At 33.1% G+C, this 19943-nt stretch overlaps 1 protein-coding gene and 1 non-coding gene across 2 annotated transcripts in view; both read left to right on the forward strand.

The window, feature by feature from the left end:
- The window catches only part of LOC102627100 (UPF0481 protein At3g47200-like), an 80964-nt gene that overhangs the window by 22304 nt on the left and 38717 nt on the right, over nucleotides 1-19943 (forward strand). The gene's annotated exons all lie outside the window — the stretch shown is intronic.
- On the forward strand, nucleotides 10291-10397 carry LOC127900136 (small nucleolar RNA R71). The gene has a single exon (XR_008052157.1). It is a non-coding gene; the product is annotated as a small nucleolar RNA R71 (small nucleolar RNA).

The raw sequence follows: 19943 nt of genomic DNA on the forward strand, positions 1-19943 counted from the left end.
TTAATCAAAAACCGAACCGAATTTTTATGCGATTGTTTTGCATCCAAAAAAACCAAAGTAGTAATATAACAAAAGTAGTAAAATCAGTTGGTTCGGTTTTCGATTTAAAAAAAAAAATTCAAAAAACTGAACCGAAATTAAAAATACCAATCCCTAAATTCTAAACTAAACACTTCTTCTTCTTATCTTCATTCTTCAGCCGCTGCTGATTTTTAAAATTCAGCCGCAGCACCTTCAGCCGCTGGAATCTCGTCCCTGCTGCTCGTCGCCGCCACTGCAATCTCGTCGTCGCCACTGCTCGTTGCCCCAGCTCGTCAGTCGTCACCGCTGCTCGTCCTTCACGAATCTAATTTGCCGCTGCTGCTCGTCGCTGAGTCTCCGCCGCCGTTACCACCTGCTGCAGCCGCTGTCATCTGCTGCTGCTGCCACTGTCACCAAAAACTCTAAGCAGAACAAAAAATCAAACGAAAAAGGTTCCATTTTTCATTTCTTTCTTTGATGATTGTAATCCATGTCGTTTTTCTTGTTTTATGTTGATGATTGAAGTTGTGTGTGTATATATTTATGCTGATGATTGAAGTTGTGTGTGTATATATAGAGAGTCCAATTAGTTCGGGTTTAATGGCCAATGATGGAGTTTCAGGGCACACGATCCTTTTTGTTTTGATGATTTAAGAGCAAATTATGCTCGATGTATTTTAAGAAATTTAAGTTGTAAATCAATTCGTGTTGAGATTGCTTACGTTGAGAATCACTATTGTAAAGTGTATATTATTGGCATTCTTCTGAAATTGCAGTGGAAATCACTTTGAGCTTGCCAACAGTTTCAATGTTTTGGTTTTCATTTATCAACAGTGAGATGGGTCAGAGTTCAAGTAGAGGACTTGTATTGAACATCTAAATATTCTGTTCAAGTTAATTTCCATTCAAATTCCATATAAAACTTCAAAAATTATTTCATGTTACTAGTTGCAGCTGCAGGCATGAACATGTTAGTGAAACTCAATCTGCAGACTCTAGACATTAAGCAGATACTCAATGACATTAAGAAACCGCTCAAGTATTAATTATCATAAATGAAACAATTATAAAAGAATCCCACAACATTTTGAAAGCTTGAAATTGAAAAGGAAATGAAATAAGAATGACCAAATAAATACTGGAGCCTGGATAGAACTATAGGTGAAAAAGATAAAACAAAAGAGAAACCTATACAATTTAATTGTATTCGACAAGCTAGTGGGTGCCAATCCAGAAGAGATAAGGAAAAGGATTGATAGTTTTGTTCAATCCATTCGTGTATAAGGTTTTAATTTAAAAAAGCCCAAAATAAGTCCAATAGGCCAATAATCGAAATAATCGAACCGAATCGAATCAAATTATTTCGATTAATTGAGTATTTAATTATTTCAGTAATTTGATTAATCGCGATTATAATTTTAAAATAATCGTAATCGAACGATTATGAAAATTTAGTAAAAAACGAACCGAACTGAACCGCACCCACCCCTACAAACATCAGGACTAGGGATAAGATAGTAAAATAATATATAAACCAATCTTTATTTTCCCTTAATTTCTCCAAACAACAAGGCTCAATCTTTATTTTCCCTTAAGTGTGATTAAACTTTCGTTCTTAAGTTCATTAATTAGTCTTTAACTAGGATTAGGTCTTGAGGCGATTGGTTTAGTATTTGTACACCAAATCATTCGCAACACTTCCCCTGTAGGAATTGAAGCGTAATGGAATAATATATGGTATAAAGAATAGTGACTGGAGCTTCGTCTGTTCTGCGAACTGCAGTAGAGAGATCAAAGATGCTGGAATCGGGTTGACGTAGAACATGACCTTTATCTTCCCACGTTGTTATTTGAGCTACAGGTATCCATTTTGTGCGTATAACATACAATATTGAAGCATATGGAATGGAAAGACGGAGCTAACTTCTTTTCAAAGCTTATTGGCCTCCGGATCGATAGGAAATTATCTCTAATTGCACGCATTTTTTCAATTATTTCAGACATCAGAATTTTATTTTATGTTTAGTTTTGCCCCTTTTGGTAATTTTGCATTCCATGTATTAAAGGAGCGAAACCTCAGAATGTCTACAACTCTTGATCAATAAACAATTTTAATTCAGAACTTTGTTCGTTTATAGTTCCCGCTTCGTTACGAGCTCCAGAAGGTTGACGTCCTTAAGGATGGTTCCTTGTTTGATATAAAGTTCGAAAACGGGGTAATGAAGATCATCTCCTAATCAGTTATCAATAAAGTTTGCATTGCATTGGGCGTCGTAATAAGTGGAAGGCCAAGTTGAGGCACATTTATAATCCCAATACTCCATGAGCAATCTTCTCCTTTCTCGCTGCTGCTTTCCTGCTTCCACTAACCTTTGTGCAAGCACTGTTTACAAACGCACAGTTATTGAATATGGGAGCATCTGCAGTGATCATGGCATTGGAGACATGAATCAAGATGGTTGTAGTTATTTCGCATGCTTCTTCTCAATTTTGTACACATTTTATTTACAGTTGTTGCTTATTAAAATAAACGACAGGCTCTGTTTCAATTTTGAGGCACTCTTGTGGTTGTAGTAATGATAGACAATTAGAAATAAAATGTCAATTTGAGGTATGTGTTTGCCACGTTTATTGTATCATACACAACTTCAGTCACAGTAAAAAAATAAGGTGTTGATACGTGTTCGCAGGTGTTCTACAGACTGCGCCTATGAAATGATTTTCCGTGGGAAGTCTGTTGTGAAAATTTTAATATACTCGCAAGCGCACGAATCTAGAAATAGAGTAGTGGTAACGAGGTCGATCCCACGAGGATTGTTATAAATTAAAAAGTCTAATTTAAATCTAAAATTAATATTAATTCTAACCTAGTTGACCAAATTGAGTTTCTAAGAAAATTAAACCAATTAAACTAAGGAAGCAATTAAAATAAAGGAGAATTCAATAAGATAAGAATTACCAAGGTTTTAGAATCCACCACTATTCAACTAGTAATTATCTAATTATTAATTAACCCCCAATTTTAGAGTGACAACTCGAAATCAATCTATGTCATCTCATAGATATAACAATTAAGCCCAAGTAATTAAATCTAATATAGGTTCTTTTTCTGCTTGATAATATGACATCTAAGAATCTCATGTAAACATATTGAATAACAAAGAGTCAAAGTTTCCTAAGCACTCTATGTAAACAATTTAATGAAAGACATAGAATCAAAGATAATCATGTATAAACTTTATAAATCCAAGCATAGATTTAATCGAATATTAATCCTAATAATCAATAATGCATGACAGAATTGATGAAAAGATTTTATTAACATCCAATTAATCATGTGAAATAAAAACCATAATCATCAAAGAACATATATAGGGAATCAATTAAATAAAAAGATAATTATTTCATTGAATAGGGTTTCATCCTTAACCTCAGTATAAGAAAATTAGCTAGACATACTTGAATTGGGAACAATAAAATTAATAAAGTCAGCCATGGGAAGCCGAAATATTGCTGCTGCAGCTGCTCTCTATTCAAAGCCGAATTCTGCTTCCCTTTCTTCTCTCTCTCTGGCGGCTGCCTCTTGCCTTTATATAATGTTACTGACTTGTTTAATCCTTATTGGATTCTAATTGCATTAATCCTTCACAACTTATCATAAGTCAAAGCCATCCACCGACTTACAAAGCCAACTCACCAAGCCCTTTTTAAATTATTTCCTTATTAAACTTTGAAAACTAGCCACACGTTTGACCACAAAAGCGAAAGGCCAATTAATGATTTCTTCTTTTAAGCCCAGCACATGTATTCCAAATTGCCAAATCTTTGCTTTCCAAATGCATGCCCACCGTTCATCCTTTGAAGGGATTGACTTCCAATTTTGGTCTTTTTGACTTCCATTAATTCTTGGCTGTATTTTTGTCTTCCAATTTAATCTTTATTCCTTTTCAATTTAAACTTCCTCATGCCCTTTTTATCCTTAATCTTCAATTAATTCCCTATTCAACAAAATAATTCAATTAATTAAAAATAACAAATAAAAATAACTAGCAATTAAATAATTAAGGGTAAAATATGTTTATAAATTATGCTCATCAAATACCCCCAAACTTAGATTTTGCTAGTCCTCGAGCAAAACTAAAACAAAAAACAAAAATAAAAATAATGAAACAAAAAGTAAATCCTAACTAAACCACTTTCGCAGGTAATCGCGATTGCATTTAGCGTATGCAACAAGCCTTTAAACCCCTAGGCGGCCCTAGTGGACGAGTTGTAGTCTCGTGAGGGCTTCAGTGATGATACCCACAAATATCATTTAAAAAAAAACAAATTAAAAAACTTTAAATAAAATATGAAAATAGCCTCAAAGATTGCAAAAATTATATAGCTCAAAGAAAATTTCAAATATTGGCAAAGTTCTAACTTTAATTCAATAATCAATCACATCTCTCTTTTGATTCTTGTAGTGTGTGTGTGAAATCAATTCAATCAAATCCATTCCCAAAATCCTCAATATCAACAGCCTTTATTTCGAATAAAGAAAAGAGTAGGTCAAACTAATCTTATCATCTTGATCTCCAATTTTTTCCTCTCACAGGCTTTTATGTGCATTTTCTTTTGATTTTTTTTTTCAGCACATGCACTTGATTTGATTTTTTTTCTTTTCTTTTTTTCTTTTTTTTTTAACCATAGTTAGGAGCTTTCACTCTACCCCTTAAGGTAGCCTTCTTCTCATGGTAGATTATCCTCTACATACTTGTGGTACATAGGCCCAAATTACTCAAGGATAGCTTCACTCTTAAGGGTTATAGGTAGCTATTTCTGACTTTGGCACCCGTGTATACTATTTTGTATTGTGGAGATAAGAATCAAGACAAACAGTCATTTACTCTATAAATTCTCAACTCAAGCTGCGTTAATCTCAAATTTCAAGTCAAAATTATGAAAGAATTGATATTAGTGCTCATGGTTTAAAGAATCTCAATCAAGAGGAATTAACACAAGAATCAAGTATAAACTAAGACAATATTCAACCCTTTCTGAAAACCATATTCATTGTCAATCAAATTCTTATCATTGGCTTTTCACACAAAAACAAAAAACACAATTTTTTTTGAATTTTTGAAAATTTTTAAATTTTTTTTTGATTTTTTTAATAACAAACAAAGCACACACTATTCTCACCCCCAAACTTATTCGAAACATTGTCCTCAATGTTTCACAAACAAAAGATATGCATGCAAACAAATGAAAGAAAAAATAATAATAAAAACATAAATAATAAAAAGAAAGTTGGAGAGAACACACCTAGATGGGTTGTGAAAGCTTAAAAAAAATGACAACTAAAAAGAAAACATTAGAGAAGAAAAATACTAGAAAAGAAAAAAAAAATAAAGAAAAGAAAACCTACTATTAAAATAAAACAAGAGTGCAAAGATAGACTTAATTAATCCTGATAAACAGGATCATCTAAAAGTATCTCCTCAACTTCTGGTGTTCTTAACTCTAAAAATGGTTTTAATCTTTGCCCATTGACCTTAAATAAATCACCATTTTTAGGGTTTTCAATCTCAATTGCTCCATAAGGGAAGACAGTACGAACTATAAAAGGACCAAACCATCGAGAACGTAACTTACCTGAAAAGAGATGCAATCGGGAATTATATAAAAGTACTTTCTGACCTGGTGTAAAGGCTTTTCTCAAAATGTGTTTGTCATGAAAGACTTTCATTCGCTGTTTATAAATCTTGGCATTCTCATATGCATCATTCCTGATCTCTTTAAGTTCTGCTAGTTGTAATCTTCTCTTGGAACCAGCCTGCTGCATATCAAAATTGAATTTCTTGATAGCCCAATATGCACGATGCTCCAACTCTACTGGCAAATGACATGCTTTTCCATACACAAGTCGATAAGGTGACATCCTAATTGGTGTTTTAAAAGCAGTCCTATATGCCCACAATGCATCATCAAGTCTCAAAGACCAATCCTTTCTACCTGGCCTAACTGTTTTCTCTAGAATCTGCTTGATCTCTCTATTAGAAATCTCTACTTGGCCACTGGTTTGAGGATGGTATGGGGTGGCAACCTTATGTGTAATGGAATATTTGTCCAAAAGAGTTTTGAAAGGTTTATTGCAAAAATGGGTACCACCATCACTAATAATTGTTCTAGGGAAACCAAAACGAGACAGAATATTACTCTTCAAGAATTTCACTACAACCCTATGATCATTGGTTTTGCATGGAATAGCTTCAACCCACTTCGACACATAGTCCACTGCAACCAATATATACTGATAACCAAAAGATGGAGTGAAAGGTCCCATGAAATCAATACCCCATACATCGAAGATCTCAACCACAAGAATAGGATTGAGTGGCATCATGTTCCTCTTTGAAATGCTACCCATACGTTGGCACCTATCACACAAAGAACAGAAAACATAAGCGTCATGAAAAAGAGTAGGCCAATAAAAACCACATTGTAAAATTTTTGTTGCTGTCTTTTTAACACTAAAGTGGCCTCCACAAGCTTGTTCATGACAAAATGAGATAACACTTTGAATTTCATTATTGGGAACACATCGCCTAATAATTTGATCAGCACAATATTTAAATAAATAGGGATCATCCCAAAAGAAGTCTTTCACTTTAGATAAGAACTTTGTTCTATCTTGCTTAGTCTAGTGCTCTGGGATTTGACCAGTAGCAAGGTAATTAACTATATCAGCAAACCATGGTACAACATTTACACTCATAAGTTGCTCATCTGGGAAAGACTCATTCAAAGGTAAAGATTCTGGAATAAATTTAAGATCAAGGCGAGATAAATGATCCGCCACAACATTTTCAGAACCTTTTTTATCTCTAAATTCAATGTCAAATTCTTGTAAAAGCAACACCCAACGAATCAATCTTGCCTTAGCATCTTTCTTAGTAAGCAAATATTTTAAAGCAGCATGATCAGTAAAAATAATCACTTTACAACCTATAAGATAAGATCTGAATTTATCAAGTGCAAACACCACGGCTAGCATTTCTTTTTCTGTAGTTGAATAGTTCAACTGTGCATCATTGAGTGTCATACTAGCATAATAAATTACATACGGCACACGATCTAATCTTTGTCCTAAAACTGCTCCTACAGCATAATCAGATGCATCACATATAATTTCAAAAGGCAAATCCCAATTAGGTGGCTGAATGATAGGTGACGAAGTCAACAATTTCTTAAGCTTTGCAAAAGCATCAAGACAAGATTCATCAAAGATAAAAGGTGCATCCTTAACAAGTAAATTGCATAAGGGTCTAGAAATTTTACTAAAATCTTTAATGAATCTTCTATAAAAGCCAGCATGTCCAAGGAAAGATCTTACTTCTTTTACAGATTTGGAATGTGGAAGATTAGAAATTAAATCCACCTTAGCTTTGTCGACTTCTATACCTTTGCTGGAAATTATATGACTAAGGACAATACCTTGTTTTACCATGAAGTGACACTTTTCCCAATTTAGAACCAAGTTCTTTTCTTTACATCTCTGCAAAACTAATGTTAGATGCTGCAAACATTCATCAAAAGAATCTCCATAAACAGAAAAATCATCCATGAATACTTCAAGAAATCTCTCAACCATATCAGAAAAAATGCTAAGCATGCATCTTTGAAAAGTAGCAGGTGCATTGCATAAACCAAATGGCATTCTCCTATATGCAAAAGTTCCAAATGGACAAGTAAAAGTAGTTTTCTCCTGGTCCTCTGGAGCTATAGAGATCTGATTATAACCTGAATATCCATCTAGAAAACAATAAAAATCATGACCTGCAAGTCTATCAAGCATTTGATCAATAAATGGAAGAGGAAAATGATCTTTTCTTGTGAATGAATTCAATTTTCTATAATCAATGCAAACACGCCAACCTGTAGTTACTCTAGTGGGAATTAATTCATTATTAGCATTAGTAACTACTGTAACACCAGATTTCTTAGGAACAACTTGCACAGGGCTAACCCAAGAGCTATCTGAAATAGGATAAATAATTCCTGCATCTAATAATTTGATTACTTCAGCTCTTACCACTTCTTTCATGTTAGGATTTAGCCTACGTTGCATCTCCCTAATAGGTTTAGCATTTTCTTCAAGATGAATACGATGCATGCAATCTACTGGATTAATACCTTTAATATTAGCGATGGTCCATCCTATTGCCTCCTTATGCTCTTTTAGAATGCCTAACAACTTACCTTTTTGCTCAAGATCGAGGGAAGAAGAAATAATAACAGGTAGAGTGTCAGATTCTCCCAAGAATGCATATTCTAGAATATCGGGTAGTGCTTTGAGTTCCAATTTTGGTGGTGCCTCCGCAGATGGGCCAATTTTCTTCTCAGAATGAGGCAGTAGTTCTGATTTTGTCTTCCATTTAATTGTGTCCGTAATTATAGGTGTATCAAGTAAAGCGCTGACTTCTGCAATTGCACTGTCATTATCAAAAGATAAATCAGAATGAGTTAGACATGCCTCTAATGGATCATCGGTATGGTTAGAAATGAATGAATCTTCTACTAATTCCTCTATCATATTTGCTTCAACAAATTCATCTTCTTCTTGTGGCTGCTTGGTAACATTAAAAATATTCAATTCCATGGTCATATTACCAAAAGATAGCTGTATATTTCCATTCCTGCAATTAATAAGAGCATCAGCTGTAGCTAAGAAAGGACGACCTAGAATAACTGGAGTGTGTTTCTTAGGATCCTGTACATGTTGAGTATCAATAACAATAAAATCAACAGGATAATAAAATTTATCAATCTGTATCAACACATCCTCTATAATACCACGAGGTATTTTCATTGATCTATCAGCAAGTTGCAAAATAATATGAGTTGATTTTAATTCACTCAGTCTAAGCTGCATGTAAACAGGATAAGGCAAGAGATTAACACTAGCACCTAAATCCAATAATACTTTATCAACATTGGTTCCCTATAACACATGAGATAGTAGGAGAACCAGGATCCTTAAATTTTGGTGGCATTTTACATTGAAGTAAATTGCTAGTTTGTTCAGTTAAAAACGCCTTTTTAGTGACATGCAAATTTCTCTTTTTAGTGCATAAATCTTTCAAAAACTTGGCATAGGAAGGAACTTGCTTAATAGCATCGAGTAAAGGGATGTTTATACTTACCTGCTTGAAGATTTCCATAATCTCACCTGTTGAAGTCCCTTTCTTTACCTTTGTTAACCTTTGAGGAAAAGGAGCCTTGGGAATGTAAGCTGGCGGGCCACTCTCTTCTGGATCATTTGGTGATGAGTCTTGTGATGGAATTGGATCTGAAGAAGTAGGCTCAGATGTCTTCCTTGTTTGAACCTCTACTTTGTTGTCAAACAATTTACCTCTTCTCAAGGTCATAATAGATTTTGCTTCTTCATGCTGATGGCTTGAACTCGATCCAACTTCATGCACTCCTTTAGGATTAGGAATTGGTTGACTAGGGAATTTTCCTTTTTCTCTCTCAGCCACAGTAGTTGCTAATTGACCTAATTGATGTTCAAGCTTTAGAATAGCTTGAGTGTTTGACTGAAAAGCTTGTTGGGTTGACTGAATGAAACTTTGAAGTGTATCATCTAAAGAAGGCTTTCTTTGTTGGGGTGCAACAAATTGAGACATAGGTTGTTGGGCAGGAGGATATACTTGGTTAGGAGGGACAAATTGTTGATTGGACATGTTAAATTGCTGCCCTCCTTGGTTTGACAAAGGTTGATTTTGTTTCCAAGAAAAATTAGGGTGATTCCTCCAATTAGGATTATATGTGGATGAATATGGACTATTGGAGGTTTTCTCATATGATTGTAAGGCATGTACCTGTTCAGAATAAGCCTCTGGATAGACTGGTAATGATGGACAATTCTGTGCTGTATGAGACAAGTTAGAACAAATAACACAAACCTCATTAGCTACACTAGGATGATGATTTATGGATTGGTTCATAACTAAGGCATCTACTTTCCTAGAAAGTGCAGCTAGAGTGGATTTCATATCTAAATCATCCTTAACTTCATATAACCCCTTTCTAGAAACTTGAGATGATTTTTCTATTTGATTTGAAAAATCCCACTGTTGAGAATTTTCAGAAAGTGAATTAAAGAAATCCCATGCGGCCCCTTCATGTAAGTTCAAAAATCTCCCACCATTCATAGACTCTACCATATGACGATTTGACATGGTTAAACCATTATAAAAGCATTGTATAAGTCTCCATTTTTCAAAACCATGGTGGGGACACTTGAGGAGTAAATCATTGAATCATTCCCAACACTCGTAAAATTGCTCACCCTCTCTTTGATAAAAATCACTTATCTCTCTCCTAAGGGCATTTGTTTTAGACATAGGGAAAAACTTGGTGAGGAACTTATTACTCAATTCATCCCATGTACTAATAGACCCAGCAGGAAGTGAATTCAACCAAGCTTTTGCTTTGTCTTTTAATGAGAAAGGGAACATACGAAGCCTAATTGACTCATCATTAAAATTTTGAAAACGAAATGTAGAGCATATGTCAAGAAATTCCTTAATGTGCAAATATGGATCCTCTCTCTCTAACCCATGGAAAGATGGCAAAAGTTGAATGACAGAGGGCTTAAGTTCAAAGTGTGTTGCTGTAGTTTGTGGCAACACAATACAAGATGGTTGGTTGGCTGCAAGTGGTGAAAAGTATTCTCTGAGGGTTTTCTCTACTTGCACTGGTGGTAGTACTGGCAATAATCTATATGGGTCATCCATCACTTCTAAAGAACTAGCTTGACTACTATCGATTTTCGACTCTCTTTTAACTAAACGATTTGTTGAATCATGTTCCCAAACACTCATAAACTAACTAGACAAGGAAAGAAAAAATAAAATAAAATAAACCAACAAAAATGAGAATAAACGAAATTTAAAAATAAAAGAAATCAAACAATCAAACAATGAATTTAAAGACAAATAAAAGTTTTTTTTTGTGTTTTTTTTAAAAAATAAAAAACAACCTAAATTATAACTAGTGGAAGAATCAAATCAACCTAGATTAAACTAACTTTTTAGCACAATCCCTGGCAACGGCGCCAAAAACTTGTTGTGAAAATTTTAATATACTCGCAAGCGCACGAATCTAGAAATAGAGTAGTGGTAACGAGGTCGATCCCACGGGGATTGTTATAAATTAAAAAGTCTAATTTAAATCTAAAATTAATATTAATTCTAACCTAGTTGACCAAATTGAGTTTCTAAGAAAATTAAACCAATTAAACTAAGGAAGCAATTAAAATAAAGGAGAATTCAATAAGATAAGAATTACCAAGGTTTTAGAATCCACCACTATTCAACTAGTAATTATCTAATTATTAATTAACCCCCAATTTTAGAGTGACAACTCGAAATCAATCTATGTCATCTCATAGATATAACAATTAAGCCCAAGTAATTAAATCTAATGTAGGTTCTTTTTCTGCTTGATAATATGACATCTAAGAATCTCATGTAAACATATTGAATAACAAAGAGTCAAAGTTTCCTAAGCACTCTATGTAAACAATTTAATGAAAGACATAGAATCAAAGATAATCATGTATAAACTTTATAAATCCAAGCATAGATTTAATCGAATATTAATCCTAATAATCAATAATGCATGACAGAATTGATGAAAAGATTTTATTAACATCCAATTAATCATATGAAATAAAAACCATAATCATCAAAGAACATATATAGGGAATTAATTAAATAAAAAGATAATTATTTCATTGAATAGGGTTTCATCCTTAACCTCAGTATAAGAAAATTAGCTAGACATACTTGAATTGGGAACAATAAAATTAATAAAGTCAGCCATGGGAAGCCGAAATATTGCTGCTGCAGCTGCTCTCTATTCAAAGCCGAATTCTGCTTCCCTTTCTTCTCCCTCTCTGGCGGCTGCCTCTTGCCTTTATATAATGTTACTGACTTGTTTAATCCTTATTGGATTCTAATTGCATTAATCCTTCACAACTTATCATAAGTCAAAGCCATCCACCGACTTACAAAGCCAACTCACCAAGCCCTTTTTAAATTATTTCCTTATTAAACTTTGAAAACTAGCCACACGTTTGACCACAAAAGCGAAAGGCCAATTAATGATTTCTTCTTTTAAGCCCAGCACATGTATTCCAAATTGCCAAATCTTTGCTTTCCAAATGCATGCCCACCGTTCATCCTTTGAAGGGATTGACTTCCAATTTTGGTCTTCTTGACTTCCATTAATTCTTGGCTGTATTTTTGTCTTCTAATTTAATCTTTATTCCTTTTCAATTTAAACTTCCTCATGCCCTTTTTATCCTTAATCTTCAATTAATTCCCTATTCAACAAAATAATTCAATTAATTAAAAATAACAAATAAAAATAACTAGCAAATAAATAATTAAGGGTAAAATATGTTTATAAATTATGCTCATCAAAGCCATAATTGAAAATTTTCTGCAAATCAGATGGTTCCCTTGTGACGATCAGAAGTGCTCTCAATCATATGGTTGATACGGGAGCCTCTACAAGGTTTTGGCCTAGAACAACCGAGAACACTGCAAGCTAAGGACGTGAGTCACGAAAGGAATTAAAATGAAGACGAAAGTATACTATGAGTTTGTCATCCTTTGTTGTATTCACTGATGTAATCTAAACCCTTGGTTTATTTTTAAGCAAGTTCAATGAAGCGTTCATTAATTAAATAAACCAAATCTTAATTTGATGTCTCTTTAATTGGTCCTAGCTAGGAATTTTGCAGAGGCACTTGTTTAATTTTATATGTCAGAAAGACCAGGCCATATAAGGTTCCAGATCCTAGATCCAGCTGGTATTGTCTTGTATAATTTTGAGTTTTGGGTTCCTTTAAAAGTTGTGGTTGAACCGCAACTTCAAATTTTAACATATTTCCAATTACTTCTTCACTGTACATTTTCTAAAGCAAGTGATGGCTGATGAAATAACTAACCATAAGTAAGTATTAATCATATCCAATCTCGTTTAGTTTCATCTAATTCAACCAAATCTACCATATTAAATGGCGTTTCTCATGTTTTACACCTAAAACCATGCCTTATAGTATTTTATTAGTCTTAGCTAATGATTTTAACCACAATTTTTATCTAACTCTTCTTTTTTTTTCCTCCACATATGTAACTTCTTTTAATACAATCAGAGTTTTACTAATATTTTACACCAATATTTACAATCAAGTATCCATTTAGACTAATCTAAATCAATTCTATCATATTACAACCTATAATATAGTGATATATATACTGTTGAAAAAAGAGCATGTTTATATGCTATCTTGAGGGCACATTTTGAGTGGGTCCCACTTAATAAAAGTGAGAAATCTTGTGAGATTCGGATTCTATTCCGTTAATACTTCAAAAGTGTAATTTTATTTTCTCAAAATGGTACTTGGGTGAATGAAAAATTGTCTCTCAAAGATCACCCTTGAAGTTGGAAACTTGAAAGGAAATGAGGTTTATCCCACATGGGAAAAAGAAGCCAAGGGATTAGTATTTATATATAAACACTTAACCATACATGAGTAAGAATTATAAGGATAGAGACTCTCTCCACACACGCATGCGCAGGGGGTTGCAAATCCAAGACCAATTTGGTTGAACTCATGTGCGCCCGCGAATCCTGCATACGCGAATATCAGCCCAAAATCATCCAACATTACTAGGGATGGCAACCAAACTCGGACTGAACCCGGAAAATCCAGTCCGGGTTCAACCCGCACCGGAGTAATTTTTATCCGGAATTTGGATCAATTTTTGACAACCCGCAAAATCCAGTCCGGGTTTAACCCGCACCGGAGTAATTTTTATCCGGAATCTGGATCAATTTTTGACAACCCGCATATTTTCGGGTTCGGACCCGGTTTCAGGTGAACCCACAAATCTGGAACCCGGACCCGGATATTATTTATTTTAATATTAAATTTTATCCACAAATCTGTAAATATAAATAAAAAAAAAAAGCAAAAGTGAACCCTAGCTCTCAATCTCTCTTGTTCCTCTCTCGAAATTTCTCCTTCAACTGAACTCTACTGTATATCTGTAATTTCTCCTCTCAATCTCTCAAGTCTCATCCGTAATCCGTTCCTCTCTCAATCTCTCTCACCCGTGAGCCGTGACTGGTTCCTCAGTCCTCAGTCCTCAGTCCTCATGACTTAATTCACTCTCAATCTCTCGTTCCTCTCTCAATCTCTCAAGTCTCATCTCTAACTCTGTTGCGGCTGGGTTCGTTTATGGTTTCTTGGATCCATTTCTTCTGGTAAGCAAAAAGTTAGTTCTTTCTTATTTATTTAATTCATCAAAAGTTTGCAACTTTTCTTGTTACTGATGCATTTAGGTACTTTTATGACTTGATTTGTATTAATTAATTATGTTTTAGTTTGTGGTTGTGGGGTTGTGTTAATAAAAAGGTGGTACTGGAGGAAAAAAAACTGCATCTTTCTGCTTTGGCCTCATCATTTTTTATTCATTATGCATCTTATCTTTTGGACATTCGAGGGCTGAGGATATTTTGTTTTGTTTTGCTGAGTTGAGCTTCGGCTGGGTTATTTTGAGCTGAATAGAAAAAGAAATAAAAACAAAAACAAAAACAACCAAATTTGTTTTGATTTGCTGCAGTCCTACGGTTTTCTTGAACACATATGTAATATTTTTTGTAATCTTCTCTCTCTCTCTCTCACTGTCTATGAATATCCTCTCTGTGCTTGATGTTATTGAAGAGTTTGCCGATTCAAAATCTTAATCTTATGAATTCATGATTAATACTGTTCTTGTTAAGAATTCAAAGTTAATGTCCTGTAATTTTCTTGATTAATAATGTCTCTTCAATTTTCTTGAAAAATTTATTTATTAGAATCAAATTATTTGTTGTATTATTCTTATTATCAATTTATCACTAATTGGTTATGTTGTTCATTATGTTTATGATTTACACATTTTTTGTAGATGGAATTCTAGAGGAAGCAATACTTTCTGCAGAGCATTTGATTGATGAAAGTTGGATGAGTGAGCAACAGTCAAATGAAGTGGATGATTAAGAGTTTAGTCTTTAGCACTAGTGGCTGGAAATTTGAGCTTTAAATTGTAGAATTATGTTATGGATTTGTATTTGTGGATGTTTATTACTTTAAAACTTTGAATTTTAGATTCTATATTGTCTTGTATTTGTTTTAGAACTTGGATGTGTTATATGTTCTGTTTTTTTGCCCTTTGTCCAGCAAATTTTGTTGAACCAAAGTTAAATAATTTGGTTCTGATAGTCTGGTTCTGGGTGTGTTATATGTTCTGGTTTTTCCCTTTATCCAACAAATTTTGTTGAACCAATTCTAGGAAGAATACTGCAATGTGTTTTTACCGTAATGTGTTTTTTCATGTAATACCTTAAAACATTAAAACACCCCCTGTTAAATTAAGCAATCGGGTCTCTAAAAAAAAATAATAATAAAGCAATCCGGGTTCAACCCGGACCGGATCCGGATTAAAAAAAAAATCGGGTTTAATGCGGGTCCGGTTATGAGTATTTTGTATCCGGGTCTGGATCCGGAACAACCAAACCAGGACCCGGACCCGGACCCAGAAATTGCCATCCGCAAACCTTGCATGGCACGTTTTTAATTGCCTTTGAATTTTTTGTTGTAACAGTTTCACGTTTTTTAAATCAATTGAGTGTATTGAATTGGTTGTTATAACTATTTAATTGCATCTATTGAATTCAAAAAAGCACCTTCTCTTCTATTTTTGCACACGCTTAAACCAGCACACAGAGCATTTGTTGTTTTTCTTTCCTCCTTCTTTCGTCTATTTTTCTGATCGAATTAACCTCTGTTGTGGTTCACCAGAATTACATGTCTGTGCTTCACCGGAAATTCGTCCCCGTTGTATCTTGGGAAACAGTTACCACCAGACCTAAAGCACTTCAGTAGGTGATAAATCTGTTTTAAGAAAACTGTCCTGTTCAGGCCTTGGGTTTTATTTTCTGTTTCTATTTTTCTTTTCCCTACTGTTTTCCAGTTGTTGTTTACATTGTTGCAGTTTATTTACCTACTGGGTTTATTTGTTTTACTCACTATGTTTGTTTTTATTTTCTGGCATATACCCCACTAACATCTGGGCATATATGAGCTCTACCCATATTTGTGAGAGAGATATCTATCTCTACCTTTTAATGGTAGGAGAATAAAATCTTAGCATCAATAACTATTCAATCACAATTGACCATGCAAGTTCTCTTATTACGCTACAATGCTTGATGGTTAGTATATATGTTACTTAACCAAACATTTAAATGATGTTATGATTTGGAAGCTATTTGATTTAGCTTAACCATATAGTTCGATTGGATGGATTTCAACCAACACAATCGGATCGTGATCGAATCGAATTAAACTTGAACTGATTTGAAAATTTGATCAGGTTGGCCTCTTGTTAAAAAAAAAAAAACATAACCTAACCTAATTCAACATTACATCTTACAAACAATCAAACATCATGGTCTTTCACTCTTTCTCTTCACACACACAACACAATAGCACTTCACACACACAACACAACGGCAACGTACCACACGCAGCCACATATGCAACGGTGGTTGATAGCACTCACCAAACATAGCACGGCAGACACAGGCAGCACGACAGTAAAGCAGCCCTGACGTGATCTAACACAACTGATGCAACCGCGCGAAGGTGATCTAACGCAACTGATGCACCCGCGTGAAGCCATTGCGATCTGCAACTCACCGACGTGTTTTGTTGTCCTACATCGCGGCTGCTGTTGCCACTATTTGATCCACACACTACAATATTGCTGCCCCCCACCTTGACCCCGAACGGTTTGTCTTGTATTTAATTTGTCCTGAGATTTTTTATTAATCTCTTCTTGGATCATATATATTTGGACTTCAATTGGATTTTAGTTTAATTTTGCTCCAACTATTGTTTTCTATGATCAACAAAACTTGATATGATATATTAGGCAAAATTTAAATAATCATTCGATTGACCTGAACTGACCCGATTTACCTGAAACCGATCCGATTCGAATATATTTGAATCGGGTCTAGTCTAATCCGATTTAAAAATAGGATTGAGTTCAAATCAGGTTGATCCAAACCCGATCCAAACTCGATTTTGTCCATTGCTAAGTATTCCAATACCAAACAGTAACTTCATCACCATAAAATGTAGCTAGATTTTTCATTGCAATAATTGAGGTCTAATTTGTACACCACCATGTTTACCACACATTTTACCTGTCCAATTAATCCTTAATGTTTTTAATTATGCAGAATTCTAGAAGTCTGAGGGGGTAACTCGTGCAATTTAAAGTTTGGAAACGGATCAATGGAAATCCCAAAGACTGAATATTGATGATGACATTGAACCCTTCCTAAGAAATCTTAAACTCCATGAACATCACTTTTTTTAGGACAAAATGTAAAGGACAAAACTCTATAACATGTTTTCTGAGTTGTTATTCTAATTTTTCTAGAATTGTGTTATTTAAGCAGTTTTAACTTAGTTGAGTTAGTATAAATAGATTTGTTATTTTACATTTTTAGTTTAGGAATCTTTGAATGAATGTTTTTTTAGTCTTGTCCCTTTTCAATGAAAATATTTATTACAACCTTCTTTGATATTATTTAATCCAACCAATTAAATTATGTCATATCAGTATGTACAAAATAAGTATTAATTTATAGCTTAATATTTACTCATTAGATTATGCTACATCAGTTTATACAAGAATTTGTAGCACTATAATTTAGGAATGACAAAAAATCTTAAATCCCAATAGGGATTCAGGAACCCATATTGATCAAGACGGGATTGGTCCACATTATTAGGATTAATTTTAAAAGCATCGGGATTTGAAAAAGAAATTGATCCCAATAGCTAATTTAGGTTGAGATTGGGATTTATCTTGAGATTCCAATCCTCCAATTATTTAGCTATAATGTGTTTAATATTTTTTTTCTTTAACATTATTAATTGTATATTATCAATTATCAATATATAATATTCTTTATTTTTTAATGGTATTGGAAATGTTCTTTTTTAATGCTAATTGAGTTGTTAATAGAATCATAAGTATTTTAAAGGTTATTATCATTTCACTATTTTAAGAATTGTAAAATATCAAATGACTACAAAAAGTATTGTTCCCTATCATTTTACTACTATAACTTTACAAAACCATTCATTTACTATTTTTTCTTTTAAACCATTGATTAACCAGTTAGTTGACTAGTAAAATACTAATTTTATTCTTTACGGTAAAATACACAAATAGAAGTATCAATTAATAGATAAAAAATTATGTTATGCTCTTAAATTGTTAAATAATAGTTTTAACCATGAATTTATGAATAAACCTGAATTTATTATAATTATAAAAGTAGCAAATTGACAAAAATACCCCTGAATTTTTTGTTAGAAAACACAAAATTTTATACCAAAATTATTGTTTCTAATACTACTTTATTAGTATGATTATTAAACTTTAATTAAACTAACATAGTGTTTTTATGGCACAATACTCATGTAAATTATTGAGCTGTAAAATTTATGTCATTTACACATAAGATAGTGAAAATAATAATTAGATTTTATTTAAAATATTAGATTATAAGTCATATAATTAAATATCTATATTATTAGATACAATAACTCATATTTATTGGGTAATTTGGTTGTTTTACATCATAATAATAAAATATTAAAATAAAACTTATATTAGAGTTTATGAACAAAGATGGTCAATGAAACCTAGGAGAAGATTAATAGGAGGATTTAATTGATTAACTGTACAAAAATTTTGTTAATTTATATATATATTTTAAAAAATATTAGGAATCCTTTTTAATTATTTATTAAAAATGGGTTAGATGGACAAAAATAGTGAGGTAGAAATATCCCTAACCAATAAATAATTGAATTTAGGATGAAATTTTAGTTTACCAAAACCAGAGGACTTAACTTCAAACCATTATTCTATTCAAAAAAAAAATAAAAATCAAACCATTATTTTCTAGAATTTTCATATTCTATCATATGTATTGCATACACTTTCTATTTATCATGTTCATCATTTACCAAAAGATGAGAGACATTTAAAATTTTGATTGTTGAATTATTCGATTCGCAAATAATGCTGATAAAGGTGAATTTGCAATTCAAATAATTCAATATAATTGTATTATCGTTATTCTTGACTGATCATGATTATTGAATTATCCGACTCGCAAATTTTCCTTCATCGGTATTATTTTATTATGAGAAAGATGGAAGGCAATTCCTTTGATTATGATTTATGAGAGGTTTCGTCAATAGGGTTTTGCTTCTCTGTTAACTTTCTCAGTCTTTTTGTAAAACGTCGTTTACACAGAGTCCTCAGAAAGACCCTTCTCCTAAACAGAAGCCTGATGAAATCCAAACAGAAACCACACGTATCCAAGCCACTCATACACCAAATGATGAACCAACACAAGAACTTCGCACATTTTTAATGATTGCCTTACAAGAAAAGTCAGAGGAGATGGAAAAAAATGTTTAAATCCTCCCAAAAGTCCCGAAAAGAGAAATGTTTAATTTTATGAATCTTGGTATTAATGCCTCTTTAATCTTATTTTATTGTTACAATCTTGATCATTTGACAAATGTGCTTTTATTTATTTATTTTTCCTTTCATTTAACAAAGTGTTTTTGTTATGAAGAATAAGGATGCAGATAGAATTCTTATAATTATTATGTTTTATCCCCAGATTTTGTACTAGATTCATGGTCGATTGTGATTATTGATTAAGGAAAAGATGGATGGAAATTGCGTAGAAGTTCTACACCTCCATAATTTATT

The sequence above is a fragment of the Citrus sinensis genome, chromosome 9, assembly GCF_022201045.2.
Source record: "Citrus sinensis cultivar Valencia sweet orange chromosome 9, DVS_A1.0, whole genome shotgun sequence".
Classification (NCBI taxonomy): domain Eukaryota; kingdom Viridiplantae; phylum Streptophyta; class Magnoliopsida; order Sapindales; family Rutaceae; genus Citrus; species Citrus sinensis.